This window comes from Carcharhinus amblyrhynchos, chromosome 6, assembly GCF_965287045.1.
Source record: "Carcharhinus amblyrhynchos chromosome 6, sCarAmb.v2.hapA, whole genome shotgun sequence".
Taxonomy (NCBI): domain Eukaryota; kingdom Metazoa; phylum Chordata; class Chondrichthyes; order Carcharhiniformes; family Carcharhinidae; genus Carcharhinus; species Carcharhinus amblyrhynchos.
This window is the reverse complement of record NC_137329.1, coordinates 15,659,229-15,672,466: the sequence shown is the minus strand read 5'-3', so window position 1 is coordinate 15,672,466 and position 13,238 is coordinate 15,659,229. Positions and strand designations below refer to the sequence as shown.

Below are 13,238 nucleotides of genomic sequence, written 5' to 3'. Positions count from 1 at the left end.
TCTTCTATAAAGGGAACTGTGTTGAAAAGCATTGTGTGCACTACTCAAAAAAAACATCTTGGATACATGTGTAGAATTTGGATTGGCTCTGATATTGAGCTTCACTTTTCATCCATTCCCTAATGGACAAGATAATAAATTGGACTTTGACCAATGAGGAAAAAAGGGAGAGAGAACAAAATTTTATTCTGGTGAGTGCAAAACAGTGCAAGGAAATCCCTGTGACTACAAGAGTACAACAGGTTTTTTTAAACTCGATTAATTTATTTAACTAACTTCAATTGTTTTTTGTTTTTATCCAATTCAACCCGATCCAAGTCCAATTCAAAGTCTCAGCAAGTGAGACATTCCCGATCCAAGCTGACAGGGCAGGCAACCCACCTCCTGTCTTGGGCTTGATCTACATTATCCAAGCTGATTGGAACTGGCATTGCACCTCCTCCAAGGTTTGATCTCATTTGCACCTTAACCAAAAGGCCGAGATGCCACTTTAAGAAGTTGCTTCAAATAAAGCCTCAGTGTAACCTCATGACTTCGGCTAACTGTAGCACAGCAAAACTATTGTTTTTTTTATTCCAATTCAAACAAATCAAGTCCAATTCAGAGTCTCAACAAGTTGAGACATTCCCAATCCAAGCTGATAAGACAGGGCTCTCACCTCCTGTCTTGGCCTCGATCTACATGGTCCAAGCTGATTGGAGTAGGCATTGCTCCTCGTCCAAGGCCTGATCTCATTTGCATCTTAGCCAAAAGGCCGAGATGCTGCTTTAAAAAATTGCTTCAAATGAAACTGAAATGTAACCTAATCACTTCAACCACATTCGGCATGTCGATACTACACTTGATCTTAGCCAAAAGGCCGAAAAGCGATTTCAAATGCTGCATTCCTGAAGCTATTGAAGTATCCAGCCATACCCTCACTTCCTTGTTGTTGTAATCCCCAATAAAACCATTACTCTTAAACTGACCATTCCCCAAGTTAAAAACCATCCCCACTCTCTTGAATCCAAGGAATGCAGGCTTCAAAGGATATGGCAGATGATTGGTTCAACCACCCACCACCAGGTCTGGCTGGATCATTAAAAAAACACTATTGGCTCCTGGTCTCCTGCAGTAAAACTGGAATGCAAAGATAACCCTTGGCTTCTTTTCTCTACCATCTTCCAAGCTTCTTCTCCACTGTTTCCTCCACCCTCACCACCAGCAACAAGCAAGAGGAGCTCATGGATTTCTTTATCACTAAGATTAAGACAATCTCCCAATCAGCAGTCTCTGTGATGTCCTTCATTTCCACTGGCCCACTGGGCCATACTTTATTTAATGACCTACTCTGCCCTAGCCCTGAATTCACATCTTTCTCCAATTTCTCTAGCTCCCCTCATTAGTTTATTTAGTTTATCCTGTCCATGAGGTCCATCTCCTGTTCCTTCCATCTAATTCCCACTAAACTCCTGATCACCCAACTTTCCTTCTTCAAAGCTAATTTATTATTGTCACAAGTAGGCTCACATTAACACCGTAATTAAGTTACTGTGAAAATCCCCTGGCCACCACACTGACACACCTAACCAGCACATCTTTCAGACTATGGGAGGAAACCAGAGCACCCGGAGGAAGCCCACACGGACACAAAGAGAACATTCGGACTCTACACAGTGACCCAAACCGGGAATTGAACAAACGCTGTGAGGCAGCAGTGCTAACCACAGTGCTACCATGCCGTCCTCACATTAGCTGTCATTGTAAACGGTCCTCTCTCTTCAAGTGTTGTCCCTCACTCCTTTAAACCTGCCATAATCACCCGCCTTATCAAAAAAAACTCTGTTGTTGCCTCTCAAATCCATTCCCATTTTCCCCAGAACTCAATGTTTGAATCTCTCTATGTTTCCGTCCCTGCCACAGGACTGAAACAGTTTATCCAGATCATAAATTATATCCTATGTGAAAAATGTAAATTCTCCCTCCTTCTGCAGTCTTTGACATGATTGACCATACCATCCTCCTCCAATGCCTCTTCACTGTTATGATGTGGAGATGCCACAAGTGGCTTGTGCTACCAAATAAATCTGTTGGACTTTTAACCTGGTGTTGTGAGACTTCTTGCTGTCTTCACTGTTATCCAGCTCTCACATGATTCCAATCCTATCTATCTAAGCATAGTCAGAGAATCACTTGAAATGACTTCTCTTCCTGCCATTAGCGCCAGTCTCCCTTTGGATATAAATTGTCCTATGTAAACAGATAATATCCTCCTAATCTACATGTTGCATCTACATCTAATCCATCCTAATCTACATGTTATCCTTCAGTGACATTGTTTGAAGGCACCATGTTAGTTTTGATATGAATGTTGATAACACCTAGCTCTATGTTAGCAACATCTCATTCAGCTTCTCTATTGCTGCTAAACTAACAAATGGCTTATTAAACATCCAGTGCTGGATGAAGAGATTTTTTTCTACAATTAAATATTGGGAAGGCTGAAGCCAATGATATTAGTTCCTCACCAAACTCCATTTTCTAATTACTGACTCCATTCCCCTCCCTGGCAACAGCTGGAGATTGAATCAGTTTTTTCACAACCTTATTGTCACATTTGACACCAAGGTGAACATCTGATCATTTCTTCAATATCACTTCCATAATATTGTCTGATTTTGCCCTTATTTAAGGTCATCTGCTGCGGAAATACTCATTCAGGCTGTTATTATTTCTAGAGTTGAGTATTCTACAGCTCTCTCACATTCATTACTATGCAAATTTAATGTCAACTACGGCCATGTTTTAACTTGCAGCTAGCCTATCCTCCTATCACTTCTGTGCTTGCTAACCTATATTAGCTCCCCGTCAAACAACATCTTTACTCTAAAGTTCTCAAGTGGTTTTCAAACCCTTCCATGACTCTTCCCACCACCCCTCACCATCTGTGTGTAAGCCCTGCCAGCACCATAGGTTTCAAGGTATCTCCAGTCCTCTTAATTCTGGCCTCTTGTGCATTCCTAATTATATTTGCTCCACCATTGGTGGCTGTGCCTTCATTTCCAATTCCCCAACCCTGTAATTCCCTCTTTACAACTATCTGCCTATAAACCTCATTTTTAGATTAGCTCTGAAAAGAGGCATGCTGTCAAAGCTTTTTGTCTGGCACTCACCAGGACTGATGCAAGAAGCCTGAATTTCAAAATGAACAACTATTTATATTGCATGAGAAAAGAGCGCTGATAGATTGGCAAGGCAACTTAGGTTAGTTGAAGTGTTTCATTGGAGAATGCACCAGGGCGCCATTGTTCCTTTATATTTATTAGATTTTTAAAAAGGCAAATATTTGAACATTTTGCATTCAGATGATTGGTCCCTACATAAGAATAAGTGAACCACATTGTGAGTCCAACTGATAATCCTAAATTGATTGTTCATGTAGTAGACATTATGCAACAAATGCTGTCCGATTACAGAATGTGGTCTGCCCACTCACATTGTCTGTACCTTGAAGACTTGATTACCTGAAAAGACTCACATTCCAACCATTATCTTGTAAATTGAGTTTGTATCTTTATATGCCCTGTTTGTGAACTGAAATCCCACTCATTTGATGAAGGAGCTTGAGGCCCTGAAAGCTACTGCTACCAAAAAAACCTGTTGGACTTTAACCTGGTGTTGTGAGACTTCTTACTGTGCTTACCCCAGTCCAACGCCAGCATCTCCATACTACGATAACAGAATCACATCTAATGTTTGACATTATATCTAGAGTTTTGCAGATAGAAAGAACATGGACACAGCTATTTCAGCTTTAAAAAAAAGTGATAGCCATTTGCTCATTCATTCCACCGAGAATCAAGGTGTCAGTTTTAAATTTCAAGCGATAAGAACATAAGAGCATAAGAAGTAAGAGCAGGAGTAGGCCATCTAGCCCTTCGAGCCTGCCCCGCCATTCAATAAGATCATGGCTGATCTGTTGTGTCTCAGTTCCACATTCCCGCCCTCTCCCCACAACCCTTAATCCCCTTGCCTATCAAAAACCTATCAACCCGCGTCTTAAAAATATTTAGCGAGGCAGCCTCCACCACTTCAACGGGCAGAGAATTCCAGAGATTCACCACCCTTTGAGTGAAGAAGTTCCTCCTCAACTCCGTTCTAAACCGCCCCCCCTTTATCTTGAGGCTGTGCCCTCTAGTCCTACTGTCCTTTCTGAGCGGGAAGAGCTTCTCCACCTCTATCCTATCCATCCCATTCATCATCTTATATGTCTCAATGAGATCTCCCCTCATTCTTCTAAACTCCAACGAGTACAAGCCTAGTTTATTCAGCCTCTCCTCATAGTTCAACCCCCTCAACTCCGGTATCAGCCTAGTAAACATCCTCTGCACTCCCTCCAAGGCCAAAATATCCTTGCGTAAGTGCGGTGACCAAAACTGCACACAGTACTCCAGCTGTGGCCTCACCAGTGCCCTGTACAGCTGCAGCAAGACCTCCCTACTTTTATATTCAATCCCCCTCGCGATGAAGGCCAGCATCCCATTTGCCTTCCTGACCACCTGCTGCACCTGCAGGCTGGGTTTTTGCGACTCATGCACAAGGACCCCGAGGTCCCTCTGCACCGTCGCCTGCTGCAGTTTTTCGCCACATAAGTAATAGTCCTTCCTACCATTATTCCTACCAAAGTGGACAACCTCACATTTGCCAACATTAAATTCCATTTGCCAGTTCCTGGCCCATTCACCCAGCCTATCTAGATCCTTCTGCAGACTCTCCACACCCTCCGCACAATTTGCCGTTCCACCAATCTTGGTGTCATCAGCAAATTTCGACACCATACACTCAGTTCCCTCCTCCAGATCATCTATATAAATGGTAAATAGCTGAGGCCCCAGCACCGACCCCTGGGGCACTCCACTAGTCACCAACCGCCAATCCGAATAGCACCCATTGACCCCCACTCTCTGCCTCCTATTTGACAGCCAATCCTCTATCCACGCTAACACCCTACCCCCAACTCCAAGCCTCCTGACCTTCTGCAATAACCTCTTGTGAGGCACCTTGTCAAACGCCTTCTGAAAATCAAGAAACACCACATCCACCGGCTCTCCTCTATCCGCCGCCCTAGACACATCCTCATAGAACTCCAATGCTTGACAATTAGCTGTCAATCACCATCAACTGGTGCACTCTCCATGACTTTGTACCTACCAATCACATTCCACTTGCCAACCATTTGACACCCTCTTCTCATGCAGATAAAGTTGTTGTTTCCTCTCACATTGGTATTCTTACAATTGTCCTATTGAGTGCAAGATGAAAAGCTTCAACAAAATGGCTTTTGTCAGTAATACTCAACGTCTATGCTACCAAATGACTATTCTGAGTTTTGTAAGCAAGGATTGATTGAGTACGGTCCGAACTCTTGTCTATTGCGAACAGCCAAAGTGACATGCTGTTTGATATGATCTGGCAATTGTTGTTTTGTACACCCTACCTGCCTGGAATCAAGCCAGCACTGAAATACACACACCACATGAGCCATTTGTGTGGTAGGCGGAATGTCTTTTTGGCTTGATAGCAGCATTGTGTAATTGAAAGAAAGCATTTGCCTTGCTGCTGCATAGTAGCAGCGTGAAACAGTTTGTTTCACCTGTTGCTCAAATTTTTGAGATAGCTTACACTTCCAGGGTAATTTATAATAGGCAAGGCACTACTCAGGTCAGAAACTGGTGGCCTTAGGACCATTTATGAGTACGCGCAGTACACAACTAAGTATGATAAAGGCAAAAAACTGCGGATGTTGGGAATCAGAAACAAAAACCAAAAATGCTGGAAAATCTCAGCAGGTCACCTTACTACCGGAAGGACGTGGAGTCTCTGGAAAGGGTGCAGAGGAGGTTTACCAGGATGTTGCCTGGCATGGAGGGGCTGGGTTACGAGGAAAGGTTGGAGAAACTGGGACTATTCTCCTTGGAAAGACGGAGATTGAGGGGGGACATGATAGAGGTATATAAGATACTGAAGGGAATAGATAGAGTTAATAGTGAGAGACTGCTCCCTAGACTGGGTACAAACACGAGAGGTCATGATTTAAGGGTGAGGGGGGAGAGGTATAATTTGGAAGTGAGAGGAAGGTTCTTTACGCAGAGAGTTGTGGGGTTATGGAACGCGCTACCGAGTAGGGTGGTGGAGGCAGGAACGTTGGACTTGTTTAAGGTTCAGTTAGATAGACACATGAGTGAAACGAGGATGGAGGGTTATGGTAGGGGCAATTAAATAAGGTTAGAACCTCGGGAGACACTGGAAAAGCAGGCTTGTAAGATTAACGTTTTTGTCTTTTTATTCCGCAGGTGGAGGTCCACCTCGTGTCAAACGAGGGGCATGCACACGGTGGGTCGTGCGTGGGCTGCTCTTGGAAGTTCCGGGAGTGGCCTACTACTTCGTGTCGGTGTGTGTGCTTGATCCTGGACCGGTAGACGGGCGCCGCAACAGCTCGGTGACTAGCACTGCTAGCTGTGCAGATACATGGATTTGAACCTGTGTCTGTGGGAGTTTGCGCATTCTCCCTGTGGTTGCGTGGGTTTCCTCCGGGCGCTCCGGTTTCCTCCCACACCCCAAAGATGTGCTCTTAGGCTGATTGGTTTTACCAAATTGACACTATTCTCCCCTGAATCTGGCTAAATTAGGGGTTCCATTCATAGACACGCAGGGCAGGGTAGGTGTAGGGTGATGCGGCGGCACGGGCTCGTTGGGCCGAAGGGCCTGTTTCCCGTGCTGGGTTGTTCTTTGTTCTTTGTCTGACAGCATCCGTGGAGAGAGAATAGTCAACATTTCGATTCTGGATGATCCTTTGTCAGAGCTGGTCATCCAAACTTGAAACATTGCCTCTATTCTCTCTTTGTCAATATGCGCGATCTTCTTGGAGATCCTTGGAAAACCTGCGGAGGTTTTCCAGCATTTTTTATTTTTGTTACACAGCTATGATCTGATCAGAGTAGTTATTGTCCCACAGGGTAGGTTGGATGTGGCCTGGTTCAGGCCTGACCACAACCTTACCTTCAATAGTCAAATTACATGATAGGATGACTACACCCTCACATAATATGAGATTGGCCTTATCAGTAGACTTATAGATAGAGTTTGAATAATTGGCTCATCATGCATGCTTAGCAGCAATATAGGGTGTATCAAAACTATCCTGTGGGATAACGACTACCTTGATCAGGCCAGACATATAGATGATTTTTCCAATGTGAGGAATTGTAAATTAAGGGCCATAAATTTGATCTAGTCACAAATAACTCCAGTAGGGAATTCAGAGAATATTCTTTACTCAAAGAATGGTTAGAAGATAGAATTCACTATCAAAAGGAATATTTGAAGCAAATAGCATGGATGCACTAATGGGAAAGTTCAATAAGCACATGAAACAGAAAGGAATGGAAATTTATGCTGATAAAGTTAAATGAAGAGGGGTAGGAGGAGACTCATATGGAGCATAAATACTGGCATGGATTAATTGGGCTGAATGGCCAGGCTGTGTGCTGGAAGTTCCATGTAATATCGTTTCAAGCTTTTTCATTCTTTTAAATTTGAGTTTTTAATTTGAATTTGTGTCTTGTATTCTTCACATACCATTACAAATTATTACTATTTTGTGTAGCAAATTTTCAGCATAACTTTAGATTAAAGAGCACCAAGCTATTCGCAGGATTGTGTTTGTAATTTTAACATGCTGCTAATACTTTGTGTTTCCAGGTTACATATTATACATGGGAGTCATATATCTCAATGCTCAGTAGAATTATTTACTGATCAGTTAATCTGTATATAATTTTGATCTGGAATCCTGTATTTTCTTGTGTAAAATTAAATAAATATCTCCTTTATTGGATACTATGTCAAACTATTCAGAATATGTACTTGTAGTCAAGAAAAAAGTTGACTCTAAAGATTCACTTCATTATATCATTATGTCTCTTAGCTGAAAGACAGTGCTGCTGTTAAACAGAAATAGAGCAAAAACCAATTTGCAGAAACCTTTCACACTTACGAATTGTCTTCGTACTGCAAAGGTTCTGATTTGTACTGCCATGGTAATGCGATTAGCAACCCATTTGTAAACTGTATAGATAAACAACACCAAATTACTTTCCTTGACATGTCTCACACTGCGTGAATGAGGAGAGCTGTACTAAAATGTTTGTGTGTGTGTGCGAGTAAACATGTGTAGGATCAATGCTTAGGATGAGGGGGAAATGATCTGCCAAAATAAACATCAGCCTTCTGATAAAGTAGTTAGAATTCAGACCCTTCGGCAATTGAACACAATATAAGTATTCTTTTGATCTTTCACCTCTCCCCCAAAATTTATTCTTTCAAAAAAAAGTAAACAAATTAGTCAGGAGGTTAATGCCTTATAAGAACATAAGAACATAAGAAATAGGAGCAGGAGTAGGCCATCTGGCCCTTCGAGCCTGCCTCGCCGTTCAATAAGATCATGGCTGATCTGTCGTGGCTCAGTTCCACTTTCCCGCCCTCTCCCCATAACCCTTAATCCCTTCTCTTATCAAAAACCCATCAACCCGCTTCTTAAAAATATTTAGCGAGGCAGCCTCCACCACTTCAACGGGCAGAGAATTCCAGAGATTCACCACCCTTTGAGTGAAGAAGTTCCTCCTCAACTCCGTTCTGAACCGCCCCCCCTTTATCTTGAGGCTGTGCCCCCTAGTCCTACTGTCTTTTTTGAGCGGGAAGAGTCTTTCCACCTCTATCCTATCCATCCCATTCATCATCTTATACGTCTCAATGAGATCTCCCCTCATTCTTCTAAACTCTAACGAGTACAAGCCTAGTTTATTCAGCCTCTCCTCATAGCTCAACCCCCTCAACTCCGGTATCAGCCTAGTAAACCTCCTCTGCACTCCCTCCAAGGCCAAAATATCCTTGCGCAGGTGCGGCGCCCAAAACTGCACACAGTACTCCAGCTGCGGCCTCACCAATGCCCTATACAGCTGCAGCAAGACCTCCCTACTTTTATATTCAATCCCCCTCGCTATGAAGGCCAGCATCCCATTCGCCTTCCTGACCACCTGCTGCACCTGCAGGCTGGGTTTTTGCGACTCATGCACACTTCCAGCAACCCACACTTTCAACCTGAACATGATAACCGAACTATTATTGTAGGATGCAATACATCTGTATACATTTTATATATGCCACGAACACATTGATTTTTGAAATTCTCATTCTCATATCAAGTCATTTGGTGCTGTTTATCTATATAATTTACTGATTACTGTAAATTACTGATTAAATTTACTGATTACTGTAAATTTACTGATTACTGTAAAGGGTTACTGATGACATTACCCTGGCAGTACAAATCAGAATCTTTGCAGTATGAATACGATTTGGTCTTACGTCTTTCTACATCTGTAACTACCGCCGACAACTCTCCAAAAACAATTGCTTACTCTAAATCTGCCCTTGTGCACAGCTGTTTCCTTTACCAGACATTGGTGATGATGCCTACAATCATTTGGCCTTAAATTCTGGGGTTCCCTCCTTAAACCTATCTTCCTCTCTCTCCTTCTTTAAGATGCTTATAAAAATACATCTTTCATCAAGCTTTTGCCAACTTGCTCTATTTCTTCGGCTCGGTGGCATTATCTTGCTGCATCAAGCTCCTGTAAAGTACCCCAAGATATTTTACTACATTAAAAGCTCTATATGAATGCAAACAGTTTCTGTTGATCTATTATGCCAATAGTCTTTGACATGACATCATAACAATGGTGGCCCGGTGGCACAGTGGTTAGCACTGCTGCCTCATGGCGCCAGGATTGAGTTCAGTTTCCAGCCTTGGGTCACTGCCTGTATGGAATTTGCACGTTCTCCCCATGTCTGCATTTGATTTGATTTGATTTGATTTGACTTATTATTGACACATGTACTAACATACAGTGAAAAGTATTGTTTCTTGCACACTATACAAACAAAACATACCATTCATAGAGAAGGAAACAAGAGAGTGCAGAATGTAGTGTTACAGTCATAGCTAGGGTGTAGAGAAATATCAACTTAATGCAAGGTAAGTCCATTTAAAAGTCTGACAGCAGCAGGGAAGAAGTTGTTCTTGAGTCAGTTGGTACGTGACCTCAGACTTTTGTACCTTTTTCCCGAAGGAAGAAGGTGAAAGAGAGAATTGCCGAGGCAGCAGGAAATGTAGACAGACTCAGTGGATGGTGGGCCGGATGGTTTGGGCTACATTCACGACCTTTTGTAGTCCCTTGTGATCTTGGGCAGAACAGGAGTCATACCAGACTGTGACACAATCTATGGTACATCTGTAAAGGTTGGTGATAGTCATAGCTAACATGCCAAATTTCTGAGAAAGTAAAGGCATTGGTGGGCTTTCTCAACAGTAGCATCGGTATGGGGGGCCAGGACAGGTTGTTGGTGATCTGGAGACCTAAAAACGTGAAGCTCTTGGCCCTTTCTACTTCGTCCATACTGAGGTAGACAGGGGAATGTTCTCCTTTACGCTTCCTGAAATCAATGACAATCTCTTTTGTTTTGCTGACACTGAGGGAGAGTTTATTGTTGCCGCACCAGTTCACCAGATTCTCTATCTCATTCCTGCACTCTGTCTCGTCATTGTCTGAGATCTGACCCACTACAGTGGTGTCGTCAGCAAACTTGAAAATTGAATTTGAGGGAAATTTGGCCACACAGTCATAGGTAAACATTGGTTTTCTACGGATAGTCCGGTTTCTTCCCACAGCCCAAAAGATGTGCTGGTTAGGTGCATTGACCATGCTAAATACTCCCTCAGTGTACCCGAACAGATGCCGGAGTGTGGTGACTAGGGGATTTTCACAGTAACTTAATTGCAATGTTAATGTAAGCCTAATTGTGACACAAATAAATATACTTTTCAAACTAAATCTTGTTGCTTTGTACAAACAAACTGAAATAAGCACATATTTTCTTACATAGGATATATTTCATCATGGACCAGATCTTCCACTCATGAATTGATGCTAGATTTTACTGGGATACTGATTTGCATTTGCCACAGTGAGGACAATGACAAATCAGAAGCAGTGTAGCCAATGGCCAGGGAAGGAACTTTGTTGTTTTAAGATTATTTGCACTGTCACAAGGAGGCTTACACTGCAATGAAGTTACTGTGAAAATCCCATGTTTTTCACAGTGTCTGTTCAGGTACACTGCGAGAGAATTTAGTATAGCCAATGCACCCAACCATACATCTTTCAGACTGTGGCAGAAAACCGGAGCACCTGGAGGAAACCCATGCAGACATGGGGATAATGTGCAGACTCCTCGCAGATAGTGATCCAAGCCAGGAATTGAATGTGGGTCGCTGGTGCTGTGAGGCAGCAGTGCTAACCACTGTGTCAAGCTTCTGTGGAAGAGAACAAATAATGGCAATCATAATTTTTTTCCAAATGGACTTGATTTTTTAAATCATGTTCGCAGAAAGACATGAGTGAACGGGTGGACCATGAAGAAGTATTTTTTAAAAGATACTTACGTGAACATCATTTGCACCACAGGCTGACATTCAAATTATTGTTCCCCGGACTGAACTTGTGCTAGCCCAGAAAAATATCTTGGTCCCTATGCTCAGATGGGGGGGCCATGGTTTAGTGGTATTATCATCGCTACACTATTAATCCAGAAACCCACTAACGTTCAGGGGGCCCAGGTTTGAATCCCACCATGGCGGAACCGGAATTCAATAAAAAATATCTGGAATTAAGAATCTATGATGACTATGAAACCATTGCCAATTGTCAGAAAAATCCATCTGGTTCATTAACATCTGGATCACTTAACATCACTAATGACTACGTTCTAGACTTCCTAACCCACAGACTGCAAGCAGTAACGAGAGCCAATGACACCTTCTCCATGATTATCCTCAACATTGGTGCCCCACAAGACTTGTCCTCAGCCCCTTACAAGAGTCCTTATACACTGATGACCCTCACTGATGATGAATATAGGAAAGGAATATAGGAAAGAGATTGATAATCCAGAGATTGGCGCAATGACAATGATCGCTCCCTCAATGTCAGTAAAATGAAAGAGATAGTTATTGGCTTCAGGAAGCGTAGTGGAGGACATGATTCTGTCTACTTTAACGGGGATAATGTGGAAATGGTCAAGAGCTTCAAGCTTCTAGGTGTCCAGATCACCCTGTCCTGGTTCCTCCACACTGATGCAATAGTTAAGAAAGCCCATCAATGCCTCTACTTTCTCAGGTGACTAAGGAAATTTGACATGTCTGCTATGACTCTCACCAACTTTTAAAAAGTTTATTTATTAATGTCACAAGTTAGCTTACATTAACACAGCAATGAAGTCACCGTGTAAATCCCCTTTTACAGATACACCATAGAAAGCGTCCTTTCTGGTTTTTGCACAGCTTGGTATGGCTCCTGCTCTGACCAAGACTGCAAGAAACTACAAAGGGTTGTGAACGTGGTCCAGTCCATCACACAAACCAGCCTCCCATCCATTGGCACTACCTACATTTTCCACTTCTTTGGAAAAGCAGCCAGCATAATCAAGCACCCCAGATTCTCTCTTTCACCTTCCGTTGGGAAAAAGATACAAAAGTCAGAGAAGACGTACCAACTGACTCAAGAACAGCCTCTTCCCCGCTGCCATCAGACTTTTGAATGGATCTACTTAAATTAAGTTGATCCTTCCCTAGCTATGACTGCAACACTACATTCCACACCCTCTTCTTTCCTTCCCTATGAATGGTATGCTTTGTCTGTATAGTGAGCAAAAAACAATACTTTTTACTGTATATCAATACATGTGGCAATAATAACTCAAATCAAAATCAAAACATCCATCAGGAAAGAAGATCTGCAATCCTTAGCTGTTCTGGCCTACATGTGACTCCAGAGCCACAGCAATGTGGTTTATTCGCAACTGCTCTCCAATGGTAACTCGGGGTGGGCAATAAATGCTGGCCAGCCAGCAACACCCATGTGCTGTGAATGAAAAAAAAATTCTGTATTCACCTGAATGTCGACCAGAGTTTGAACGTGGGCAAAGTTGACATGCTGCGCCTCTTTTCAAATACAGCTGCAGTGTAGAAAGTACAATAACCCAGCGCTGGCTGGATGCAGATAATCAGCTGTAATTGAACACAGAATAATTTTGTTTAAACAATCAATCACACATTCAATGCTTTTATGATTATCCAATGA

The 13,238-nt window shown here is 42.6% G+C and overlaps 1 non-coding gene across 1 annotated transcript; it reads right to left on the bottom strand.

Annotated features, from left to right (window-relative positions):
- Positions 1–679: 679 nt before the first annotated feature.
- LOC145344591 (U2 spliceosomal RNA) lies at positions 680–871 on the bottom strand. Its single transcript, XR_013886900.1, has one exon. It is a non-coding gene; the product is annotated as a U2 spliceosomal RNA (small nuclear RNA).
- Between the last annotated feature and the right edge of the window lie 12,367 nt (positions 872–13,238).